The sequence below is a fragment of the Leopardus geoffroyi genome, chromosome D1 (assembly GCF_018350155.1).
Source record: "Leopardus geoffroyi isolate Oge1 chromosome D1, O.geoffroyi_Oge1_pat1.0, whole genome shotgun sequence".
NCBI classification, from domain to species: Eukaryota; Metazoa; Chordata; class Mammalia; order Carnivora; family Felidae; genus Leopardus; species Leopardus geoffroyi.
The window spans coordinates 14410257-14436855 of record NC_059329.1 but is presented as its reverse complement, the minus strand read 5'-3'; the positions used below and the strand labels follow the sequence as shown (position 1 = coordinate 14436855).

Below are 26599 nucleotides of genomic sequence, written 5' to 3'. Positions count from 1 at the left end.
AGCATGGTTCTGAGGGTCTGCTGGCCTTCCTCTCATCCCTAAGGGAGGTGTGGAAGGTGAAGGCAGCCAGCAGAGGCTACTGCGGCACCAGCTCCGTGTACAGGTCTCTGAGCCTGGAGAGCTCCCTTTGCCACTGAGGGGTTGCGGGAAGGAAAGGCTAGGGAGCCGAGGCTGGGTGTGGTGGGTGAAGCTGGTTGTGGTAAAGGGTGCATCCCCTGCTGATGAGGTAGGAGACAGTGAAGTCTGGGCTCATCTAGGCCTGATTTACAAACTCGTAAGAAGGCTATGTGTTCCTTCTAGTGGAGCTGGGGACAAAGCCCAAGCCCCTGCGGGCCTGGTTTCTCAAAAGCTCCCTGTAATTCCTGGATTGGACCGTGCCTCTCCCGAATCCCGGCACTTTTTGTCCTGCCCCTTCAGATGATGACTGGACAAGTGGGTTTGCGGCACTACCAGCTCCTGAGGCTGGCACCTGCCTAGGTGAATCAGCAAGAGGGCTCATGGGGTCAGCCCAGGGACATCCTGTGTCAGAGGGGACTGTAGGAATACCTAGAATCTTCCCTGCCTGACTTGCAGATGGAGAATGCAGACCAGCCATGGAGTCCTATGAAGGAGAAGGGCTCTCCTGGAAACTTCTAGCCCTCTCTCCTCATCTAGTTTTTAACTCTGGCAGCAAGACTCCATTTCTGTCTCCCTGTCCCCCCCTACCCCCACCACCCCCCCCCCCCCAACCCGCCCCGCCAGGAGGACTTCCCTCCCTTGACTCCTAAGTGCACAGTTGGGAGACCTTGTTGCTTGTGGGAGGAATGGATCTCTGTAGGCTGAGGTCCTTCCTCTACTCTGGCCTGGGGAAAGCCTTGGTGGCTGAATGGAGTCTGATCCCCCGCTCCCCAGCCTGTGATGTTCTGTTACTGGCTCACACCAGCTCCCGTGTCCCATCTCCTCTCCCTACTCACCTTAAGGGAAAAGTAGTATCTGACTTTGCAGACCATGTGTTGGTGATCATACCCTAGCTCCTCAACCTTTGGCCTCAGTGATGGTAAAAGGGGAGGTGTTCTAAGCAGGCTGTGGGTAGAGCTGCACTGCCTAAGCAGAGAATTCTGGAGCCGCAATGGGTATCCAGGGTAGCCACAGGGATTACCATGGCAACATGAAAGGCAAGCCTAGTGGTGAGGAGGTGGGGCTGGAGCAGGATTCCTGGGGTGGTCAGAGGGGGGCTTGAGGGTAAGAGAGATGAACCCACCCCTGCCCCTGACAGAGGCCAGTGTGCCCCCTCCTGTTGCCCCTGGTCAGCCGGAACCCCGCTCTCTCTTGCATGCTTCTGTGAAGTGCCCAGCCTGGGCAGAGGGTCTGCTGGTGTGTGGAGAGCTGGTGGCTCTAGAGGGGGGTGGGGAGCCCAACTCAACCGCAGAGATTTGTTTTCTCAGTCCGTCCAAAGAATGGCAATGGGTTTTGGACTGTTCCAGCTGCTTCTCTACCTGGGGGATCTTGAGCCATCAAAGTTAACCTAGACTAGTAACCAGGGATCAATTACTGGCCTGTAATGTGCTTTCCAACTTCCCTTGCAAAAAGCAGCCTGTTTGGACAGAAAATGAAAGTGCTTTTCTTGCTCTCTGGCGCCACTGAGACAGTCTGACGCCTGCCCTCCCCACTGCCCGCTGCCCACTCCTCACTCATTGCCTCCCTCCATTAGGCAAGGCTGAGTTAACCCCTTGGGCACCAGGTTTGGGGTGCCGGTGGGTTGCTGTTGCCCTCTCCAGACCTGCCCCTCCTCCCAGCTCAGTTCTCAGGAGCGAGGAGCAGGCCAAGTCCAGTGCCTGCCAGCCTCCTCCCCACCCTCCCTCTGGCTGCCAAATCTGACTTTGATTAGCGTGTGAGGGGGGAAGAAAGCAGGAAAATAGAATATTAAAATCTTAATTCAATTTAAAACACTGTCATTCACAGGCATGCCAAACAGTGAGATGACTAATTATTATGCAAATGAGGCAGATAGAAAAGTGATTAATAATTGCACAAATTAAAAATTATTGTAAACATCCTGTGACGAGCGATAAGTCCGATGGAGAGGCGAGGGCGGTGGGCCGGGGAGGCCGCGGCGGAGCCGGCTCCTGCATCCTTATTTCCTCATTAGGGGGATTTAATTAGTGCCTGATGATGGGGCTCAGTGCTGCCAGCGGTGGAGGAGTGGGCGGCCGGCACCGCGGCTGGCCGCGCTGGTGCTCAGTCCCTTTCCTGCTCCTCCTCACCGCCCCGTGGCCAGGCGGGAGCTGGCTGAGCATGAGGAAGGGCTCATGGGGTGGGGTGGGGTGGGGCGGTGGGGAGGCAGGCTGGCCACCCTGAAGGACCGGTGCAGTGCAAAGTTTCTCTGCTGCTTTCTGCTGGCCTGTACCAGCCGCTGCCTCCCATCTGGGCCAGGGGCAAGGGTGAGGAGGCTTATCCTGGTTCAGCCATGCAGATTCCTGAGGTCCAGTGAAGGGACACATGGAGCATCACTACAGTGCTATGAGGGGCAGTCAGGTGCATGAGGTTGCCTGGGGGCTTGTGCTTACTCTGGGTTTGTTTTCCTGACTCTGGGGGGCACACAGGGACCAAGTCGGGGCCCTGGGCTCCGTGACCTGCCTTCTCCATGTCCAGCCTGCATGCAAGCTTCCTCCAGATCGGGCACGCTTAGCAGCTGCTTTGGCTGCGGTTGACTTTGTTGCTCTAGGCTGGGGGCAGAAGTGTCTGAGCTCCTCTGTCCCAACAGTGCCACTGGTGCTTTTCAGGGCACGGGCCATCCTGGGCCCCATCCGTTGAAGTAGGGCGACAGCTGATGCATTCTCCTTAACAAAACCTACCTGCTAGCTAGAGCACAGTGGCCTCCTGCCAGGCCCTGAGCCCTGAGCCCTTAGCAGGAGCAGGGGGAGCTGGGGCCAGGCCTAAGGTGAGGTGGCTGATGTGGCCCGCTGCTCTGCCCCCATCACCATGGGCCTTAGGGAGAAGGCCTTCCATGTCCAGAGAAGACCACAGATCAAGGCAGAGGTCAAGGCCTGCTGAAGAGCTATTGCCATTCAAAGGAGCAGGGCCTGCTGGACATGGGGAAATCTTCTGGGGAGGACTAGGATGGGGAGCTGGTCTTTGAAGGATGGGGAGGACTCAGAAAAGCGGGTAGGAGATGGGCAACAGGGGAGTAGGTTATCCAAGCCTTTATTTTTTTCCCCAAGGAGTCCAGATTTCCTAACAGCTGTTGCTATCCAGGGCTAAGAAACTGAGGTTTTCATAAGTCAAAGGTCCAGCCTGTGTGTCCCCAGATTTCTCTTCCTGAGAGTGGGAACCAATTATATGCTGGGAGCCTTTGTTGTTGACAAGGTGCCTGCTTAGCCCCACCGAGTCTTACTGCCTCAGTCCTGCCTCCCCTGTGCCCCAGATGTCCCTTCGCCTTGGGGGTAGATGTAGGGCCTGGGGCCTGAGTTTGAGGGGACTGATGCCAGGCAGGGAGTTGCTCCCCTCTTTAGGGGTGATTTTCCAAACGAGGCTGCATGTTCCCCTGAGGCAGCCACCACACCGGGAAAGCACAATTTGGTGGTTGCTGCTCAAAGAGTTGCTTACTCCCTCTTCCAGGGCAAGGTGGTCCTGCTGCGACTCCCCTGGGTCAGGCTGCATCCCTACCCACCCATGCTCCTTTTCAAGAGAAGGGCAGCCTAGACTGTAGCACTTAGTGGAACCCATGCATGCCCCACAGGGAATGCCTAGTCATCTCCAAAGGTCCTTAGTTGGCATGATGCCCTCTGAAATCCCAGCGTGCCTAGGAATGCCCATGTGGCCTTTGCTCCCTGGGACACCCCAGAGTTTCCCAGTAACTTTCCAGTATGTCCCCAGCAACTCCTATTGCTTTCTTATCATGCCCCAGTATCTTTCTGATAGAATCCCTGTAAGGCCCCAGCACTCATGAAATCCCAGAACACTCTACTATCAACAGCCCAGTGTTCTTCAGGATTTCCAATAGAGTTCATCAGTTCCCAAAGTGCCCCTCCTCCCCACCACTGCCAGCTGGGAACAGTGGAAGGGGATCTGCTGCCCTCCACTCCCTGGGCCCTGCCACCAGGAAGGGAGAGAGGTTTTTTGCCCCCAGCCTCTGCAAGACACCTGGGCTTCCCTCTAGTGGGAAGTGGCGGGAAGGGGAAGGGAGAGGAAACTAATATCTGTTGAGTGCCAACTATGTCTTATGCATTTCACTTAGAGAAGTGAACTGATTTTTCCCAGTCATTAGGTGGCAGGAAGAGACCTGAAGGCAGCTCTCTTGGGTCCTGCTGCACCCCTGCAGAGAACCAGAGGAGGCAAATCCCAGGGGCCGGGGATGCATAGGGTGGGGAGAGGTGGGTCAGTGGTCTCTGGCGTCCTTCCTTCCCCCTGCTAGTTGTTTTAGTTGTTTTCTCGGTTCCCAGGAAAGGAAGGAAAGGGGTTATGACTGGTTAGGCTTCTTTTGGAATGAAGCTCTGGTTCCTGGGAACGTTGTGGCTCTCAAGTGGCTGCAGGTGTCAGATCACACCCCTCTTCAGGTGTCAGGTGCTCTATCCGCAGCCCACCAGACCCGCAGACTGGTCCAGATATACCCAGTTCCAGGGACAGTCTGAGGTTCTGGGCTCACCCCTGGCCCTTCCCTCAGCCCTGGCCATAGCCCCCGGCGCCAGGCTCCAGGTTAGCGTCAGCCTCCCCTACCCCCTCCCTCATGCTAGCTGTAGATATGCTGCCCATGTCAGCCGCCCATCTGCTTCTCTTCCCCTGGCGGCCTTCCCGGGCATGGGAGACACTTGCAAGGTGACTTTGAACAGTGCAGACTCAGCGGGAAGGGGGATGGGAGCAGCTCTGCAGGTGGGGAAATGTGAACTAGACGGGTGGGGGCCTTTCCCTCCCCTGCCCTAGCTATGTCCCTCTACTCTGAGCATGGATGGAAAGGCAGAGAGGGCAGGGAGCACTGGATGAGGGAGTCTGTGCTGGTGGGCTGGCTTCACCCCACCAGGCACTCAGACGCCCTGCTCCCACCTGGGGGTGCAGAAGAGAGGAGGAGTGACTCTGGTCCAGGGTTGGACAGCAGCTGTCCTACCCATACAGGGTGGGGAGAAGAATGTTTTAGTATATCTTGGCTCCCCAGTCATCTCCTCCCCACCCCACTCCCACTTTGGTGGAATCTTTGAAAAACATGTACTGGAAGGTTTAGGATTTAGGCAGTTTAGAGACAGACAGACTGCCTAGGTTCATATTCTTCTCCATCATATAATAGCTGTGTGATCTTGGATATATTACTTAGGGTCTCTGAACCTCAGTTTCTCTCTTCATAAAATCTGGCTAATACTGTTACTTACCCGTCACATAGTAAATGCTCAATTAAAACATTTAATGATAGATGCACTTTTCTGTGTGCATATGTGCATATCATATGTGAAGTGTATCATACTTCATATAATCATACTTGCACACATATGTGATCATGTATGGGTTTTGTGTGTGCTCTGTTGCTCCCCACTTTGCTCTTTGTTGTTGCCTCCAGAAGGTTGGGTGGGGGGGTCAGGGGTCTGCTCCTGACCACTCTGGCTACTACTCAGGGGGCTGAATTCTGCTCGGGAAAGTCGGGTCCAGAGGGGAGAGGGCTTAGCCTAGGGCAGGGGAGCTGGAGCTTTGCTGAGGGAAGGGAAGGGGGACAGGGAGGGTGGCCTGGGGTGTGTCAGGAGTCCCAGGCTGTCTCAGGGCAGCAGAGGCTTGAAGCAGTTGGGAGGATATCTTTCGCTCGAGCTCACCCCTCCATCCCGTTAGTGCCCACACCACGTTCTCCATATCAGAATCCACGGTGCCTCTGCCAATGCCCTGGCCAGTGAGGAGAGCCACTGGCGCTTGCTGCTTGTGCCTGGGGGAGGTCTTTTGGAGGTCAAGAGGGATTTTTAGCTCACAGGTTGGCTCCTTCTACTGGTTTACCCTAAACTGGGAACAATTTGGTGAGATTGGGGGTCTCCCATAGGCGGAGACTTCATGGAGTCTGTGGTCTGGGGCTCCTTCTATGAGGCCTGAGCGATGGGATGGCTTCTGGTGAGTTTTCTGCAGGAGATGGTCTGTCTGATAAGAAGTGCAGGGTATGGGGTCTTCGCCTGAGGGTCTAGTGAGTAGGTGCTGACGTCAGCATGAGGGAGGAGGCTTTGCCTTCTGTGTCCTCTTTATGCCCCTACTGCTCCGGGAAGCCTTTAGCCCTGGCAGGGGCTGGTGGAGGTGGGGAGGAAGGAAAAGGAGCTGATCCCTGACATAGTGGTGTCTCTGGTGGCAGTGAATTTGGGACTAAAAATCGATAATGCCGACGTATGCCAGCCGTGCTTAATTGCAGAATCACTGAGGACAATCTGAGATAAAAATCACTAAAAATATCGACTCCAGGCATCAGGTTTGTGCCTCCTTCCTGAACACCCCCAATGTAAAATAAATCTCTCTGCATCTTTATGGCTATGGCTGAGCGTTTCTCAGAATCGTCGGTGAGGTGTAGGTCAGGTAGACAGTCTACTCTCCTTGAGTCTGGTTTCCCCTGCCAGATATCCCAGTGAAAACAGGCGGGAACGCAAGAAAAGTCAATGGTCTGTACACCCGGCATAGGGGACATTGTGGTTGTCCCCCTCACCCCAGCCATAGTGACAGTGAGGAGGGAGAACCGGCAGCTGGAATGTTTATGAATCTCTTTTCTCTCTTTTTCTTTTCAATTACAATGATACCTCAGGTAATTAACTGCTAATAACCTTGTTAATTTAAAATGGATCCTCTCCCTTCTGGCCATCACAGGGAAGACTCAAGTCACAAACAGTCAACAAGTTTGGAGGAAAGGGGACGGGAGTGAGCAGAAGAGAGGGGGAACGAATCTGGGTGGGCAGGCAGAGCTGTGGCCGTTTGGTCCCACCTGTGCTTTGGAGCTGTAGGAAAAGTTCCTCGTAGGTAGAGGGCACTCCGATGGGCCCTGTGGCCATGGGGACGTAGAGGCAATGCAATCCCTTGCAGCCCCAGCGCATTCCCACACCACACCCCTTGTCACACCGCATCACTCAGCTTAGGAAGAGAGCTCTGGTTCCCCACGCTAGGCTTTTACTGTGGCCTGGCCTTCAGCCTACAGTATCTGCCGATCAGGAACTGTTGCTTATCCTTGGGCTCATGATCCTGGGAGCCCTGCATGCTGAGTGAAGGGCACGTCTCCCATCTTCACCCCTTCCCAATCTCAGGGATTTGGGATAAGCTCAGGAAGAAAATGAACTTGAGCTGGATGATTTAGACGTTTGCCTTGAGTCGGTGTGTAGATGAGGTACCTGTGATCTTTCCCAGTTCATGAAACTCATTCAATTGACAAATTTTAAACTGCAGCTGAGGTCTCTGTGCCACAAAGGTGAAGAAAGATGTAGTCTTTGTCCTCAAGGACCTTATTGTTTCATGGCCTGTCCGGTGAACAGATAATTACAACACAAATTATGTAGAGCACAGGGAAGAAGATACCTCATCTGGTAGAGTATGGGAGTCAGGGAAGGCTTTACAGAGGAGGGGACATTTGAAGTGGGCATTGATAGATAAAGAGGAGTTCTCTAGGCAGGCAGCATGGAAAGTAGAAGGCCGTTCGCAAAGAGGAAACAGCATGGAAGTATGAGAGGCCATGGCTGCTGGGGAAATGGAAAGTGCCTTGATGTGGATGGAACACAGGCTGAATACAGGGACAAGAAGGTGGCTGGAAAACAGAGCCAGATCTTGAGGAGTTGGTAAGATTTCTTCTGAGGGTTGACCTCCCTGGCCCAGGACAACCAGGGGCCACGCTCCACAGCTGGGTGCCTAGGGAGGCTCCAGCCTTGCGGCATTAGCTCCCAAAAGGCTTGACAAGGAACTCCCCATTCCCTTGCCTTTATCTTTCCATTTTTGAGTAACAGAAGAGGTGTTGGGGCATGAGAAAGGGGTAGGTGGAGATTTAGGGATCAGTAGAGCCCCAGGTTCAGATTCTCCAAGTGGCTGCTTCTTTCTGTCCCACAACTGCTTTGAGACCATTTAAGAGGCTTTGAGCTTTGAGTCCAGGGTGTGTATAGGGCATCTGTTCTCTCCCCTGGGAAGTCCCTGCTCCCAAGCTGGAAATCTATTCCCAGTAACCACCTTACTCTACTGCCCTGGGATGGTGCCTGAGCTCAGCCTGGAGGTGGCCCCCTTCCTTCCCCAAACTTTGGCTTCTGGAAGAGGCCTGAGTGGAGGTGCTTGGTGTGGTTCTTGGTGGGCTGACAGCTGCAGGGGCACCATCCCTGTCCGGGAGGGATATGATTACTTCCAGGGAGCCCATCAGCCTCCTCTCCTAGCAGATCTGTTCACCATCCCCAGACCCTTGGCCTCCCCTAGTGGGCAGAATCATTAGTTTCTTAGTTGGGCATAAACAGTCCAAGCCTCCCTTCTCCCTTCTCCTTCCTGCTGTTTCAGTATTTTTTTTTCCCCCAAGACAAACAGCCACAAACCTCCATCTCTTAATGAAACTGTTTGATGATGATTAATTGTGCAGCAGCCTCATTTGCATGCACAGGCTGTGGCTTCCCGGCTTCTCTCCTACCCTCCTCCACCAGGAACCCTCTGTGTGCCTCTGGAAAAACAGAGACCTGGTAACTCCAGTGTCTGCCCACACTCAGGCCGCCCTGCCAGCCACTTGCCACTTCTCCACTGGGGCACAGGGGCTGGCCTGTGCAGCCACATTTGGGGCTACGGGACAGGGGCATGTGTCATGAACTCTGGACCCAACCCGAAAAGACAGGGTGTTTGGGTCTTACCTAGTTTTTCTCCTCTACTTGCCAACTGTTTGGTCTTAGATGAGCCATGAACCCCTCTGACTCCAGTCACCTCTTCCAAAAAATGGGAATTGCACAAATATCATCTCAGTGGGCTGTGTCCATCTGTCCATCTCCAGTGTTGAGTATGGCGAAGGTGCTACTGAAGTAGTTTTTTGAATGACTGTTTGCATCAAATGGCCTCTTAGGATCTCTTAAGATGTTAACTCCAAGATTCTATGGGATTCTTACTTTTGCCAAGGTTCTAGTTCCACGTGCTGTCATGAAGCACCCACTAGCCTCTTATGTAGCACCCACTGTGTGTATAACCTGTCCTCATCATGGAGACCCCTGGAGCCTTGCAGGCCTCACACCAGAAGGCTCTATTTTGGAGGGGGCTAGGGTGGTGGCTGCCTGAGGCTTGCACATTCAGCCCCTGGTGGCACAAGGGGGCCAGGGCCAGGGGAAGGAGCCCAAAGTCTGTGGTATTGATGTGCTTCCAGTGTCAAAGCCCAATGTCCCTGAAGTTCATGTAGGTGTCAGACCAGGCAGGAGGAATGTTATCGAGTGGGTTTTGAAAGGGCAAAGTTCACACCGAGTTACAAAGCACTGACCCTGAGCTATCTGTCATGCGTAGGGTAGAAGGGGAAATGGGACTTCCAGGCAGTGAATCTTGAGTTTTCTGGGTCAGGGAATTCTCTAGCTGAGGACACTTTTCCTAGAAAATGAGTATATGTTCCTACTGACCCAAAAGTGTACTGAGGACCTTTTTAAGGTTCCTGGACCTGAGGTGAGGGACCCCTGTCTGGTCTGGGAGTTTTAGGAAGCCAGAGGCGTGTAGGGGTCAGCAGGTACCATGGGAACCAAATGGCCTCCCCAGGGTCTATGAGGGAAGTCTGAGGGTGGCCTCCTGGGAAGGGACAGAACTCCCTGTGGGGAGAACTTTTACCTGGAGACTAAGAAGTGACCCTGGAACTAGAAGGCAAGTAGGCTCTGAAGCGAAGCACAGGAGCTGAAGGACAAAGGGCCTTGATTTGACCCTGGAGCAGAAGTAGGGATGGGGCAGATCCTTAGGACAGCAGGTGAGGTCTGAGGTGGAGAGATGAGGCCGCAGTGAGAAGACCTCTAGATTGGGGTGTGGAGGGGCTAGAGAGGAGTGTGTGTTGACGTTGGGGCTTGGGGGTTCCTGAGGGGAGAGGAGGCAGGGAGTGTAGGTAGAGGCAGGGGACTGTGACAGGGTGGGACTTCACCTTATCAGTGGTTCAACTTTCAGAGTCATATGTGTGATAGGTATTGCCCAGGAGACAGCCTTGGAGAGCTTAGAAGTCATGTTCATTGAGATTGAGAGGAGGGAGGGCATCACAGTGGGGGAGCAGATGCTTGCGGAAGGATGGGAGCTGGGATTTTAACGGTCTCTGTGACTCCCAGCCCTGCACTGTGCACCTTACACCATGGGTTCTCTGTTCCTCTGCAGGGGCTCATGCTCTGGATGCCCCTGTGTACCTTTCCCCCACTAGTTGCTTCAGTCAGGTTTTTCCAGAACCATGACCAGAGAGAGGCTCTCTGTCTCTAGTCCATGGTCAGTGGGCTTTGGGGGATCCTGCTCTTTGTGGAGCCGAGTTGGCAGTAGCTTGGCTTGTGACAAGCTGTGAGAGGAAGGACTGGAATCAGAGCTTCAGAAGGGTGGCCTTTCTTGGCTGAGTATGTTCAAGAAACCAATGAAGAGAGAGCACTTTGGAGTGTTGGGAAGCGCGCTGGCTGAGGAGGCCAGTGCACTGGGGGCTTGGTGCTGATTGGCTGCTAGCAGTCAGATTGGTCTTGGGTAAGTCACGTTTTCCCTCTCTGTTCCTCAGTTTCTTTATTCATAAAATGGGATGATTTATCATCCATTCATCCATCTGTATGTGTGTCCATCCATTATCCCATCCATCCTTCCATCCAGCAATTATTTATTAGATGCCAATTCCATGCTGGGCGCTGGGATGCACAGCAGTGATGAGGTTGACATGATCCCTTCCCTTGGGGACCTCAGTGGACCAAAGAACAAAGACATTACAAAAAATAATACCTGTCTTCCAGGGTTGTTTGGAGACTAAACTAATGAGACACTGTGGGAAAGGGCTTTGTACTACAAAGGAGGCTCAGTCGGAGGAGGAGCTAGGGAGACCTTCAGCTTGTCCAGCCTAATGACTCAATGTTTAGTTCCCAAACCCCTCCATTCCCTCCCTATTATCTGCCTCAGTCATCCCCCCAGAGCTGCTCCTTCCTTCTTTCTGCCCCCTGCCTCTGCTACCTGCTGTGCCTTCCCTGCAGGAGGGAAAGGAAGCCTCGGCATCTGGCAGGGGTGGGGCTGGGAGAGCTGAGCTGATTGCTGCTAATTAGCAGCACTGAACCTTGGCCAAGCTGGAGAGGCAGATAAGGGGAAGTGCAGGTGGTGAGGCAGACCATGGATGGTCCTGCTGAGGGTGTCACAGATTCTCCAGGGACAGGTCCCGAGGTAACCCCTCTCCCTTGCCACCCCTTGGCAGTGTCTAGGCACTGTCACCCATGACTGCACAGTGGAGAGGGTTGGGCTGCCGTTGAAGAAGAAGCAGATGGTCTAGAAGGGAGGACCCTTCCAGCGGGGCCTTCTCCAGATCCAGAGGAGGGAGCCTACCCACTCTTGGTATTCTTGTTTCCACACCTCTGCTCGGACCATCCCTTCTGCAGAAAATGCTCTGCCTTTCTCACTGCATGTCATCTGTCCTTCCAGATCAGAGTAGACATCTTCTCCTCTACCTGATCTTACCTCCCACCCCGTCCTCTTAAACGCCCATAGCCCTTGAGTCATCCCTGTCTCATGTTGTGTGCGTCCTTCTCCTTTGAATCACACATGGAGGACATTTATCTCCTCTCCCAGCATTCTCCCCGCCCAGAATGAAGTCCTGTCTTCATGCTCAGCACATCACACATTGCCTGACACTGAGTAAGTGCCCAACACAGTTTACCAAAAGGTGCCAGAATGTCTCGGGGCTGTCTGGGTGCTCAAGGACCATTTCCGAAGGTGCATTTTACAGATGAAGAAACTAGGTATCAGACAGGCCAAAGAATTTTGCTTAAAGCCAAACAGCCAGTAAGAAGTGTTTCTACTTCAAAGTTTGGGTCTGTTTTAGGGCAGTTTATTATTATGAGGGACTTCTGGGGACAACAGGTTCAAAGAGCTAAATAATAAATGATAAAAATAACCAAACAAATCAGAGTATGTCGTGATCATACTTCTGATCAACTAATTGGACAATCCATAGGTATGCTGAGTGTGGGGCTCAGGGAAAATCATTTTGCCTAGGAGCCAGACATCCTGGAAGTGTGTTTAAGCTGAGCTGACTGGGTTTTCATGAGATCTTTGGGCCCTGCAGAGTTCCTTCTGTAGAGAAATTGCTGCCTGCTGACTTGTCTTTTAAGAGACAAGTTTTTTTTATGAAAGAGCAAGCGAGCGTGAGAGCATGCATGCATGTGCAGCAGGAGGCAGAGAGAGAATCCCAAGCAGGCTCTGTGCTGTCAGCATAGAACCTGACACGGGGCTTGAACTCCTGATCTGTCAAACCATGAGATCATGACCTGAGCTGAAATCAAGAGTCGACTGAGCCACCCAGGCCCCCCACTGCCTGCTGACTTTACACTCATAGCTCTGTGGCTGTGAGAACTTTCTAGACTTACACCTTGGTTTTCGGTGCAGAATACCTGAAGTGGGCTGGAGGAGTTGCCAATATGTCCTATGTCACAGATAGGCTTTCTGATATTCTTAAAATGGTCTCTTTACGAGTCAGGTTGCTAAGAGCCTACATTAGCACCTTGCCACTATGGTGAACGTAATGGAACTCTCCTGTGATTGACAGGGCCAAAGTGGTCTTTTGACATTTTCTGGTGGCTCAGTATTTGACTCTGTAGTTCCCGAGACTGTCAGAAAAACTTCTGCAGTGCGGGTGGAGGACCAGGTGTAGCAGATGTCTGTTTTCTCTGTCTGCATAGCACCCCTTGCCCAACTTTTTCAGTTACTGTATCCCTACTTCCTTTAGGGTATCGGCTATTCCCCTGTTCTGTGAGGCAACAGGATAGTACTATTAACTGGTCCTCAGGAGTAATCCCATGAGTCAGGCCTGGCCATCGCTGGCCACAGTGATTGGCCTTAGAATATATACATATCTGGCCCACAGTGGGACAGTCACAGAGTCCGGACCTGGATTTCACATGTCGGGGCCGGGGGAGCATGAAGATCTCTTCCTCTGAGATCCTACGCGAGGATAACACAAACCCAGAGGTCATTCCTCCTATGACCTCAACCCAGGGAGGAAGCTCAGATTTGGTAAGGGAGAAAAGGGCAATGCAAAGAGAGATGAAGAAACAGAGACCCGACAGTGCCATCTGACCTTCTGGTTTTACCCCCGCTCTTCCTAGTTAACACGAGCCAGTGCATCTCCAGTTTTGCAATGTCATTTTATTTTTTTTATTTTTTATTTTTTTATTAATTTTTTTTTCAACGTTTATTTATTTTTGGGACAGAGAGAGACAGAGCATGAACGGGGGAGGAGCAGAGAGAGAGGGAGACACAGAATCGGAAACAGGCTCCAGGCTCTGAGCCATCAGCCCAGAGCCCGACGCGGGGCTCGAACTCACGGACCGCGAGATCGTGACCTGGCTGAAGTCGGACGCTTAACCGACTGCGCCACCCAGGCGCCCCTGCAATGTCATTTTAAATCCCTCCTTCGCAATGGAAAGAGTCCCGAGTAAGTGCTGAGCTAGGTTTTATAGATACCCTGTGCGTATTGCACGCACACACGTATATATGTGAAACCACAAACGAAATAGGAAGGACAACTTCAGAATTAAACTCAGTCCACTTAGTTTTATGAAAAACTATATTACCCTCCTTTTTGCCAGGGGAACCTTCATCAAGGGGCAGCACCTGACTGTGTGCCTGTGTCTGGGGACCACAGATACAGCCAACCCTTTCTGGAGAATAGGTTCTGAGGGGCAAAGGGCTCCAGAGAAAACTGGGATGGACTTGGACCCCAGGGGCAAACTCAGCTTTATGCTTCATTTCTGGAGGGCCATCTCTGCTCTAGTGATTACACTGCAGGGTGTGTGTGTGTGTGTGTGTGTGTGTGTGTGTGTGTGTGAAATCCAGTGTCTCCCCGCCTCAGGCCAGGTGCTCCTGCCATCTCCCCTCCAGTGTTTGGCTCCTTCCAGGGGTTAGACCTCTGGATCCCCGGGGCCGCCCTGGGGAGGCCCCTCTCTGGACAGTGGGAGCAGGGAACCGGCAGTGGGTTCCCCAGGCTTGGCCTGGTGTGAGCCATGGGGGCTTTATCTTGCCATTAATGGTTTTCTAAATTGGTGGCAGTGGAGCAAAAAACCCAATTTGCGCCTGGAGCACGCATGATTACTATTGTAATAACCTCAGCTAATAAGAATATGATGTGGGGCTAGGCTGGGAGAGAAAACACATTTCTCATTAGCTTTTGATTAATTACTCTACATAATTTCTTAGTTGTGGTGGCCAAGGTGGGGGGGAGGGTTGGGTGTTTCCATCTCCTTACCTCACCTTAACCCTAGCGGGCTAGGGATATTCTGGGGATCGTGGTATTTCTCCAAGAGCCACTGAGGGACAAATGCCCACCTCTCCTACCACTTGTCTCTCTCCTCCTCCCATCCTTTCCCTGTTTTCTCTCCCCCTTCCCTCTCCAGCCCTTCCTCTCCTTGCCCTCTTAATCTTTTCTCTTTTCTCTTTCTCCTCTCTTTTCAGCCTCTCCGGAGCCTTCTTGGATGTCTGATTGGCACTTGGTGACAGCCCATGCAGTCCCATCACACTGCCAGGTAGGTAGGTAATGACTGGTTTGCAGGTCCCGGCTGATCTGCCCTGAATCCTGAGCCCAGCTGCCCTTTTGGCTCACCTGCTCCTGACACATGATTATTTCTGGCCTGGCTTGAGAGTGGCCCGCCCTGCCTGCCCCCCTGGTTCTGGGCCATCTCAAGACTCTGTGTGGTTTGGAATTGTTCTTGCCCTCTCACCACCTCACCATATGCCCTCTCTGCTGGTCCCTGGCAGCCAGGTCCAGGCTGGACGTTCCCTCTGTTCCTCACATCTGGGATCCAGTGCTCGATAGGACAGTGCCTGGAGACACTTTCATTTCATCTGTAACTCAGCAGGTTTCTGTTGACCCCTACTGTGTACCCTGAACTGTGCTGGACACAGTGGGAGATAGAAGGGAAATGATAGATGTGGGTCTTGCCATCACTTGGGAAGGTTGTCGATGAGGGACAGAACCTAACATGAGATAGCATATACTGAGCCCCCAGTGGGTGAGGCAGAGAGAGCAGGGCAGTGAGGCTTCTCAGTCTGGAGGTTCAGGGAGTCTTCGTGGAGGGGGAGAGCTCAGGTTCGGGTGGGCAGAAGGAGGGAACAGGAGAGACAATTCCAGATGAGGGCATAGTGTGAGTAAAGACCCAGGGGTGGGAATGCTCAGAGCACTTTTGGAGGACGTGAAGGTGGCCACTGTGTTGTAAGTGGGGGGCTTTCTGTGGGATACGAGCTATAAAGGTAAGTTGGAGGCTCTTTCAGATGTCATGCTGAAGGTTTGGGACACACGTGCTGTCTGGTTGGGGGTTCTGAAAGGTGTGGGGGTGCAGGGATGATCTTACAGCAGTGATTTGCTAGGTGGACAATGGTGGGCTGTGTTAGTTTCCATTGCTACTGTAACAGATTACCACAAAATTAGTGGCTTAAAAGAACACAGATTTATTATCTCACAGTTCTGCAGGCCAGAAATGCAGGTTGATTTGACGATTTTCTCTGCTCTGGGTTTATACAAGACTGAAATCAAGATGTTGGCTGGTTGGACTCCTCTGGGGAGGCTGTGGGAAGGATCCACTTCCAGGCTCATTCAGGTGGTTGGCAGAATGCGATTCCTTGTGGTTGTAGGACCGAGACCCCCGTTGCATTGCTGGCTGTAAACTGGGGCTGCCCTTTTCTCCTAGGGGCTGCTCCCCAGTTCTTGCACACAGGCCCCTATCTCAGGGCCGGTGACAGTGTAGGAAATCCTTTTTTGCTCTTGGAAGCTCTCTGACCTCCCTTTCTGCTGCACCTCTCCCACGATTTTCTCTGCATCTCTCTGACCTCAGCTAGAGAAAGTTCTCCGCTTCTAAGGGCTCATTCGATTAGATGGGAGTCACCTGGGTAATCCAAGATACTCTATTTTAAGGTCCATATCTTTAATTTTAAACATCTGCAGTCCCATGTTCAACATATTCCCAGGCTCCAGGGATTAGGGCAGGGATATTCTGGGGGAGAGGCATTCTTCTGCCTACTATACAGGACCAGATAGATTAGGTGGTTCCTACAACAGTCCTGGTGAGCGGAAACGAGGGCAAGAACCTGAGATAAGAGCACCAAAAGGCTGGGCAGGTGCCAAGTCATTTCAAGGGCAGTGACCGGATACTTGATCATTGGTTGCGTGTGTGTGGCTTTGAGGGTGTGGTTAAGGAGAGGGGAGGATTAATCTGGGATCCAGCCTCGGAAACAAGAGAAAGATGGTGACTCACCGGTCACTCTCGGAAGAGGTGCTGGTTGTGGAGGGCAGATGAAGCACTTGTTTCGGGCAGGATGACTAACGGGTGATGGCAGAATTCTCACCAGCCCGAAACTGACTTCCGAGTGGTTGGGAACCCTCAACAGAAAAGTCAGATCTGGTCGTACTAACCTGTGAGCTATTCACGTGGAAGCAGTGGTTGAAGGCTTGGGGCGGGGATGGGGAGTGGGGTGTGGATCGCTGTGAACAGGGGAGGTAGGGCAGAAAGGAAATTGGGCTAGAACCTCCGCGGCTGACCAAAGAAGAGGTGGGAGGAGGAAGAAGAGCTAGAGAGAGTGAAAGAGTAAGCACAACCAGGCAACTGGAAAGGAAGGAGGGGAGCTAGGAGAGGTCCCATTTGTGAGGCCAGGCAACACCTGTGGGCAGGGTCAGGAAGGACAGACGTCTGGTGCCGGAGTGGGACAGAAGCCGCCGGGGGGTGATGGCATGGCCACGGGCGATGGGGACCTGCGTTTCCAAGTGAGGAGGCTGAGGAGAGACAGGGCAGCGTGGTGGGAGGGAGCGGGAACACACAATGGGCTCAGTAGGGCCCACAGGTGCTGTGTGTCGGTATGCGGGGAGGGATGGGAAAGGCCAGCGTGCTTGGAAACAGAGCAGGGGAGGAGACTGGTACTGCTGGGAGGAGGGGGAGGAATATGATTCGGGAGCAAGGGCCCCCAGGTGGCAGGGGCTCATGAGGGTGAGAATGGAACTGGAAGCTTTCAGGAGGAGAGGCCACAGGTGGGTCCATCAACACGTGTGGATAGGGCAGAGCTCACCTGGGGCCCACTGGCCCCACTGTGTGCTGGGGGTCTGCACGTAGGACAGAGGGGAGGCCAGGGCCTGGTACCTGCTAGGACTGGCGGGGCAGGGGCCCATGGCCCTCTTAGAACAGAAGCCTTCGGGGGTGGATGCTGGGTCTGCAGGAGGGGACAGAGGACAGGACCAGGCAGAGCAGCAGATGTAGCCACAGGTTCTTCCTATCCCACACCTATTTGCTATCTCCTGCTTATCGTGGGGGGCCCGGGGCTTTGCAGCACAAAAGGTCCTGGCTGAAAGGAGTTAATGTACTCAAGGAGGTTTGGGAAGAGGAGGCACAAAGATGTCTCTCCTGCAAAAGGCCCTTTGGGAGCAGGAGAGCACTGTTTCCAGGGCTCTGGCTCCATCAGTGTGTGGTCAACTACATGGCCTTCCACGTGCCCGATGTTCTTGTGAGTCCAGCCTCCCTGCTACTTCTGACATTTCACAGGCCTTTGTCTGAGGCCTAATTGCCTGCCACAGCGCACTGCCCCAAGACCCCGCCAGCCATTTTGCCGGCTGGTCTGCCGGGCTGCTCAGAGCCGCCGGAAGCCGTCTGGCATCGACAGGCAGGCCCAGAATAAAGCTGCATCCACAGGTGAGCGCAGCCCGTCTCTGTGGGTGCTCGGTGGGGGCCCTCGATGTGTGTGTGTCCCTGTGCGGTCAGGTTGTACAAACACGTGGACATGGTGGGGGGCTTTAGCCTTGGGGGATCATGAAGCTGGTGGGCAGAGGGGCACCGAGGGGCCAGTGCAGTGACAGAGACTTGGAGAGGACCAGGACTGGATGCCTGGGGATGGAGGAAGGCCTGAGGAGCCCAGGGCTCGGCACGGGCACTGTTGTTCTCTGCCTGAGCTGTGGCCTCCCTGGGCCAGCCCCTGGGTCTACCCTGTCTGGCTGTGCACCGCCCCCATCCCCAGGCTACGGCCACTCCCTGCCCTCTGGCTCCCTCCACCAACTCCCACCCTGAGAAGGAAGAGGAAATCTCGCTAGAGATCCATGTAAAAATAGATGTATTTCTGGATAAGCAGCGAGCCTGAAAAACAGCTGAGCCGGAGTCTGCTCCGCTGACAGAAGATCTATGTACCAAATTCCTCTTCAAAATCTATTTCTCCAGAGATTTATTCTTGCAGGGCTCTGCCGAGCTGGGGGAGGTTCGTGGCACTGAGCGACCAGGGTCCACCGCTCCACCCTTTCCCGAGTGACTGTTGCCCAGCGTGAGCCGTGGTCAGGTTAGGTGGCATGGGCCAGAGCAGAACAAGAGGGATTTGAATGGCAAAAAGGTCCTTCTCATGCATTAGCCTGGCTGGGTCGGAAGCCAGCGTGATGCATCGTGACACCGTCCTGGCGGCTGAGAGAGGAAGTGATGGCTATATTTATGTTTCCATCTAAATGCATGGATCAAAGCAGACACTTTAATCTATTCAACAACAGCCCGAGGATTAAAAAGTTGCAGGCAAATCACACTCTTAAATTGGTAATATATTTTTGCTTGTCACTTGACAAATCATTTTAGAGAGCAACTCCAGCCCGGGTGGAGACCTGGAGACTTGAACCTGGTTCCATCCTGGAGAAGGCCCTAGCGATATAGGAGTGGCCTGAATCCCCCCACTGCTGCAGCTCCCGGGAGGCTGGCTGCACTGGGTCTCCTGGTGGGGACAGTGGAGGCTAACGCAGAATCTCAGGCCTCGGGGCACATCTCTAAATCTGTTCTCATCTCCATAAAAGCCTAGCAGGTGGATCCCCATGTTACAGACCAGGTGACCCAGAGAGATGGCTGGCCCGGGTGGCACAGTAATACGTGGGAGAGTGGGATGCAAAGCCCAGTGCCCTTGTCTCTCTGCCAGAGCTGCTGGGTAAGATGACTGCTCTCCTTCGGGGGCCATTAGGCAGCAGGGAGGGTCAGAGACTGTGTAGCTCTTGCCATGTTCCTTCTCTTCTCAGTTTCCTCATCTGCCAAATGGGGACAATAATCGCATCTACCTCCTGGGGCTGTGGTCGGGAATAAATGAGACAGCATATGGAATGAGCTTCACACTGTGTCTGCCACAAGATGAGAACACGTGTTTGTGCTGAGCGCTGAAGGACAGGACCCAACGAGAGTGTGTCTGGAGGCTGAGAGAGGAGCTCAGGCCTTCCAAGGGATGGTTGAAGGAACTGGGGCCTTAGGAGACACCCTTCTGTCTTCCTGACTCTAATCTCGTCTGGGCTGTGAAAGAAAGGGAGATTTGATCTCTTGGGGTCCCACCAGGGATCATTAGATCTGTAAGGAGACTCATGGGCTTCAGCTGAAGAGAAGCAAGAACTCTCTAATCACTAGAATTGGGTACAGAGGAAAGGATGAGCTGAGGGCTTGGGGAGGTGGGGGAGTTAAGGCTGGATGAGCACTTGGTGATGGTGTTGCACCCACAGATATGCCTGCCCAGGGGTGGCATTTAGACCAGATCTCTTTGAAGGCTCTTTCCAAGCAGCAGGATCTAAAATTCTGTTGTAGTAGAATCCGCTCCCAATCATTTCCAGTAACCGAGGACAAGAACATTTGGGAACAAATCATCTATTTTTCTTAAAAAGACATTCTTTTGCGTGACTTAATCCATTTACCGTTGCTTGGCTCAGATCCCCACTAACCTTTAGGTCTGTGGGGTGGCAGTATGAGGATGGCAAAGTGGCTGGGCTGAGGGAGGCAAAGCTGGCTTTGGGTGGCAAAAGAATTCCTGTCCGTCACCCAGTGGTGGCCAAAGTGGTCTGTGGAACCAGAGCGGTACCAGCCCATGGAAGAACAGTGGGTTGGAGTTGAGACTTGGATTTCCTCTGGCTCTGTTTCTCAGTATCTGTGTGTGTAGCCGAAAGTCACCTGATCTCTCTGAGGCTCAGTTTCTCTTTGTGAGAAGCAGGGAGCAGATACCTTCTCTCCTCACCTGTCAGAGAGGATTTGAGAATCTCAGTGCGGCCTTGCCGCTCCCTTGGCCTTCGGAGAGGGGCTCTGTTTGTAGAAGGGAAGGGGTGCCTTGGGTGCGCCATGGTCTTGCTCAGCCCACAGCAAGTGGCTGTTCCTGTGCCCCGGAGCCCCTCCCCGCCGCATCTGTCCTGCTGTATCTATCGCAGGGCGGTGGAGAGACGCAGGCAGGATAGTCCCTGGGCAGAGCCGACCCACTGGCATGCGGCCAGACTGCACCATCTGCCTGTGCGGAAATGGAGCGCAGGTGTCGGGTTTGGGGCGCAGGTAATTGCTAACGGCTGAGCCAGCTCTCCCTGCATATGGTCCCGGAGCAAGGCAGGCCCCCCAGCACAGGCCACAGGGGCCCACGTGTTCCCTGGCTTGGGCCGGTGCTCTGCACCGTCAGTCCATACCCTCTTGTGAGTCTCCCAACAGCTAAGCCAGGGAGGTCAGGGCATTATCGGATTCATTTTACCAGCGTGGAAATCGAGAACCGGAGAGGTTAAATCTCCAGCCCGGGGTCCCGGAGTTAGTCAATAGTGGGCCTGAACCAGCCCTCTGGGTCACCGGACTCTTAATTCCATTTTCTTCGCGTGACCTGGCCACGGCGTGCAGTTTGGCAAACATTTATGGAGGGCCTGTTACGGGTCGGGCACCGAGCGACGTGCAGGCCTGCCGGCTGGGGCTTCAGCTCTGTTCATGACAGGGTGCAATTTCAACTGGGGTGTTCCGCCCCAAGACTCCCACATTCCCATCCCCTACCCCACATCCCCATGACCAGCACCCAGCTACCTGCAGTGGTTCTCCCCAGCACAGGTCTGACCCATTCATGCCTCTGATGATACCCTAGGGCCAAACTCCTTGGCTTGCCTTGCGAGGCCTTTTTACATCTGGCTTCTTTGTCTTTGCTGCTCTCTTGTCCCCCACTCCTGCCCTCATGCTGTCCCTAGCTACACGTTTCTGTCTGTGTCGTGCCTGGGAATCCAGTGCCCCTTTCAGGATTTGGCTTGCCTGAACCTACTTGTGCATTCGGCCCCAGCTCAATGTGACTTACTCCCTGCAGCTTTCTTTGATTCTCCACCCCTTCCTGATTCTTCCCCATCGGTGAATGGCTCCCTTCCCTGTGCAGAATGCCTTTTGCATTGGTCTTTGTGATAACAAGAGGCTAGGTATTACACATTTCCGGTGCTGCGCCCCCACCCCCTCCTGGCTAGATCTTGGGCTCTTCAAGGCCTGGGTCAGGGTCTTACTAATCTGTGAACGCCCCCGTTCCCCCTAGCATGGTGCCTGGCACACAGAAGGGGCTAGAGATACAATGAGATGGTATACGTGAAAGTGTTTTGTAAAGTCCCGCCCGATGCTAATACTGCTGTTGCTAAAGTTGGAAAGGGTTTTACCTAATTAAAATCCTATGGAATAAGGAGGTTCACTTCAACAACTCCCCATCTGTAAGGACTAGATTCTTTTCATTATCAATCTAAAATCACAATAATAACATTAGCTTAACATTTATCGACTTTCTGTGCCCAGTATTAGCTGTTATTGTTATTATAATAAGAATATACACATGTACATACATTTTTCAATTTCTACACATTGATTAGGTGATCAATAGGACAGTATTGAAATAATGTCATAAATCTTCAAATGTGCTTTGAGAGATTCTCAACAAAATGCCCCCGCCATCCCCACCAAGACTTTACTGCTGTGACCTCTGACTTTCAAGGGTCTGGGAGAATGGAATCTGTGGTCACCAGGTGTTCCCACCCGGTCAGGAGCTAACCCCTCAAGTTACTCCCTGCTCTGTGAATTTGTCCCTCCAGCAGGCTTCCCCTGCTTTTAGGGGGAAACTGGGCAGCGAACTTCCCAAGCATACCCAGGCACAGGCCAGCCTCCGTATGGAATGGGACACACACGGGTGTCTTAAAAGAGTGTGCATCTCTGTGAGTCTACGCTCAAAATTTTTATTTCAAGTCTGAGCGACACAAGATGGTTTGGTTTCTGTCCTTGGGGCATTTATGGAGGACACAAAAAAGAACTGCTCTGAGTAAATAGAGAAGATGAAAGACCTTCCTTGACGGTGGGCACTGTTGATGAGGCAGCAGGCCAGGAGGGTGGTTTCTGGGATTTTGTGATGCTGCTACAGCACTGTGTGGAACCACATCTCATTTCCGAGTCCTTTCAGAAAGCTTGGGCTCCTCAGTGTCTGAGTTTTAGCTTTCGTATGTTCCGATCTGTGTCTGCGTGTATGTGTGTGGCAGTGTCCCTGTGAGTACACGAGTGAGTGTGGGCCTGTAGTTCTCCCTGTAACGTGGGTCTGTGTGTCTCTGAGGTGAGAGTATTGTGTGCAGTGTCTGTGAGCAAGGGAGTGTGTATAGAGGACTTGGGGTGAGCGGGGATGCTTCTGGGTCCACATCTTGCATATTACGTATGAATGTGCAAGGGTCTGTATTTTTGACTGTGAAAATGGGCCAGGACGTAAAACTGGAGTGTGTTTGCTGTGAACATGTATCTGAGTTTGTGAGCGTGGGTCTTGTGTGTTCACGGTGGAGCATGGGTGTGCGTTTCTCTGCATGTGCCTCTGCCTGGGTGGGTGGGTGAAAGAGGGTTGTGGGTGAGTGTGGGTGCGTGAGTGTGCCCCCACAAATGTGCAAGCTGTGCAGACAGGTCCCTGCAGGCTTTGTATGCCCAGCTCTTGTGGCTCCTCCTGGCTTGGTTGCTGCCTCTGGTCCCTGGTGGTTCTGCCTTGCTGGTCCGCAGAGAGATCAACACCCTTCAAACCAGCTGCCTCGTTGGCTGCGGCTCACTCGGTTGGCCTCCCGATGCCTGCAGTTGCCATGGAAACCAAAGTAGGTCTGTTTCTGTCTGCCACTGGGTCCCTGGGCTAGGGCAGCTGTGGGCCAAAGCCACCGTGGTGAGGGCTGGCCCGAGGGAAGAGAGGAGGGGGCTGGGGAACCCTCCAAATCTGCTTCTCCTCATACCCTCCTGGGGCTTCTTTTCTGCCTGTAAACACGAGGGCAGGTCCCTGCTGTCAGACAACTGGGATCAAAACAGCCCTGTTAGACAAGGGCCTGAGCAGTTGACTTTTTCACACACATACAAAATCCTTTCCTGAAAAAAAAAACTATCAAGACATATGCTAATTCCACATTACTGTGCATGTCATTTGTACACCATTAATTCAGTGCCTAAAATAAAGTGGCTTTTAGGAGAGAGCTGGTGCTGTCTGATGGGAGAACTCTGTACATGCTTTTGTGGCCTGGTTTTATAATAGGCATCTGCTCAGAGTTCACTGCATTGGGAAAACTTGAACATAACCGTGTTAAGCATTGAAGAGATCACAGATCCTATTTAGTTTTGAAAAACTGAGTAGCAAGCATAAACCTAGCTGTGTAAGCAAAGGGTAACACATGGTTACAGAGATGCATAAAAGAGGCACAACCACAAAGCAAAGCAAGGGGATGATTAATACGAGTGTTAGGATAGTGGTTAACGCCACTGGTTAATAGGGGAGTGTTGCAGTGGGGGAGGGGGCACTGGGGCACTAACAGTGTATGTCTTTTTATTTTTTTTATTTTTGAGAGAGAGAGAGAGAGAGAGAGAGCGAGCACACAAGCAGGGGAGGGGCAGAGAGAGAGGGAGACACGGAATCCGAAGCAGGTTCCAGGCTCTGAGCTGTCAACCCAAGGCCTCACGTGGAGCTCGAACTCACGAGCCGTGAGATCATGACCTGAGGCCAAAGTCGAACACTTAACCGACTGAGCCATCCAGGCGCCCCACATTAACACCATATGTCTTAATCTAGGTGCTGGACACTCAGACTGGTGACTGTTCTTTTTACTGCACAGACTATACTCTTCTGTATGAGTAATAGAAATGGCAATACTAGAATCATCCATCCTGAGCCTGTGACACCTGGCTTGATTCAGGGGCTAAGAGGCAGTTTGGGTCAGGGAAAGAGGACAGGGCTAGGGCTTACCTTTTGCTGGGTTCTGGAGCTGCCTCTAGTACTCAACAGCTGTGGCCTTGAGGAGGCTACTCAACTCCTCCTGGCCGCAGTTTCCTCATCCGTAACACGATGAGTACGGTGGACGTCTTCATTCAGTTAAGAATTCGTTTTGGGATTCCTTTGTGCTGGGTGCTGTGCTAGGAAAAAACGTCATGTGCAGCTGTCACCACAGCACGTGATGGAATATTGTGAGCTCACTGGAAAGGGCAGGGACAGGGGGGGACTCTGGGGAGGTCAGAGCTGGGGGGAGAGTATCCCAGCAGAGGTGGCAGAGGAGGCGAGATTTGAGCTGGGTCTGAAAAGATGGGACAGGTTTCAAGTGGCTGAGAGAGGGAGGGAGGGAGGAAGGGCTCAGTGCTGTCAAGGGTGAGGGGTAGCTGGAGGAGAACACAATCCCATGTTCCTGGAGCACGGAAGACTTGAAGGAGGGTATGGCTTCATTACTGGAAGGTTCCTTTCAACACTGAAAGGAAAAACTTCCCCAGTGTGGGCTGGAGAGGAAAACAATGGGCCCAGTGGGGGGCACAGGCAGGGGAGAGGGAGAGGGAAGGTCTCAGGTACTGTTGCTGGTGCCCCCATCCTGGGTGCTGGTGATGACTTGGTCCCCAGGACCCTGGTGCTCAAGACCGTGGGTCCCCTTGAGACAGTCTGGGTGCCCCACCCCCAACTTCTACACTGGCCAGGCTGTGAGAAGGGACCCTTGCTTTAGCTGAAGACCCTGAGGCCCCCATGCACATCCAGATGAATCCCATGGTAGCTTCCAGAATGGGTGTGTGTGGATGCAGCACGGGGGGCTAGGACGACATTGGCTACGATGTCTGGCCTGGCCTCACCCCGTCCTGCCCCCAGCATCAGCACCGACCTGTTCCCTGTAATTTTGGGTGCATGGTGCTAAGGGAGGCGTGGATTTTGGACCAGAGAAGCTGAGTCCACATCCTGACTCCATGGGACAAGTGTCCCGCCTTCTCCAACAGGGCTCAGGTGTCCTTGTTTCTAAAACGGGGCGGACTGGTAATGACATGGAACCCTTCGTGTAGAATATTTTGCCCTTTCCAGGCGCAATGACTTGTTTGTCTCTGACCTTCACCTGCTGGGCATTTTTCTTAGGAAACCATGCTGCTCTATCCTGGTGGGGATGGTGTCTCACTGATGAAGTGTGCAAGGTGTTGCAGGAGTGTGTAGCATCATGGCTCCAGAACACCTCCCTCGGGAATGGGTGCCTGAGTGAGGACTCATCAGAGAGCACCCTGGGGAAGCACAGGTAGCCATGCGTGATTGTTCTTGGAGCACAGGACCTGTTGGGCAGTTGAGTTCTGTGAGCAAGCCAGGAGCTGCAGGCCGCCTTAGATGGGGGCCTGGAAGTTCAGATGAGAGGGGTTTCCCCAGACTGTCTGATGCTCAGAATCCAGCACTGGAAGGGCTCCAGTGAGGGGTCACACACCCTGGGCAAGGTGGTGCCCATCTCAAGGACCATGACAACTCAAGGGGAAGGGTCTGATGCCCATCATTCATGTGTCCACTGAACACATAGTAGGTTCATCAGCATGGAATGAGTTCCTTTGGGGTCAAGTTCATTGTCACTGATACTTTTGAGTCTGGTGATTGGTGAAGGTCTCAGGAGGTAGCCTGGCAGTGTCAGAGGTTCCCCATCATTACTTTCAGTGGCAGAGAGCGTGAGTTTTGGAAACACCACTTGTGTGATGCTGGGCCTCTGTAATCCTCAGTTTCTTCATTGCTTCAGGTACAGCGTTAGTACCTGTGTACAGCAAGGGTGAGTCGTGTAAGCCCCTGGCTTCTCCTTCCTCCTAGCTGAGAGGGATCTTCCAGGCTGGCGTAAGGATCACGGGTGATGTGGGTAGTGCCTCCAGCACCTGGCAAAGGATTTAACAGATGGCTGGATTCGGTGGCGTTTTCTTATCTTTTTGGAAAAAAGGCAGAGTGCGCAGACCTTATTTTAAATTTTTTTTTTTTCAACGTTTATTTATTTTTGGGACAGAGAGAGATAGAGCATGAACGGGGGAGGGTCAGAGAGAGGGAGACTCCAGGCTCCAGGCTCTGAGCTGCCAGCACAGAGCCTGACGCGGGGCTCGAACCCGCGGACCGTGAGATCGTGACCTGGCTGAAGTCGGACGCTTAACCGACTGCGCCACCCAGGCTCCCCGCGCAGACCTTATTTTAAATGTAGCTATTAAAAAGACCACCTCCTCCATGAAGCCTCCCAGGCCACCAGAGCCCTACTCCTCCACCCTTCCCAGCTCTTTGCTGCTCTGTAGGCCCCAGGCCTTGGTGGTATCTTCCTGGGAGGCCAACTCCTTTGTGTGTATGGAGGCAGGGAGTAGCGGTGGGGAGCATCTGTGACCTTGCCTCCCAGTTGTGGGGCACTTACGGAATGTGGAGAATATTTGCTGATTGGTGGGCTGCCTGGAGGTGGGGGTAGGGGGAGTGTGAGGATTGGTCTGGTGGCCTTGGC

The 26599-nt window shown here is 53.1% G+C and overlaps 1 protein-coding gene across 2 annotated transcripts in view; it reads left to right on the top strand.

Annotated features, from left to right (window-relative positions):
- Window positions 1–26599, top strand: part of BUD13 (BUD13 homolog) — a 306228-nt gene that overhangs the window by 45839 nt on the left and 233790 nt on the right. For both annotated transcript variants that reach the window (XR_006713754.1, XR_006713753.1), the window contains exon 10: window positions 14563–14633. The gene's annotated coding sequence lies outside the window, so the exon portion shown is untranslated. The remainder of the gene's footprint in view (window positions 1–14562; window positions 14634–26599) is intronic.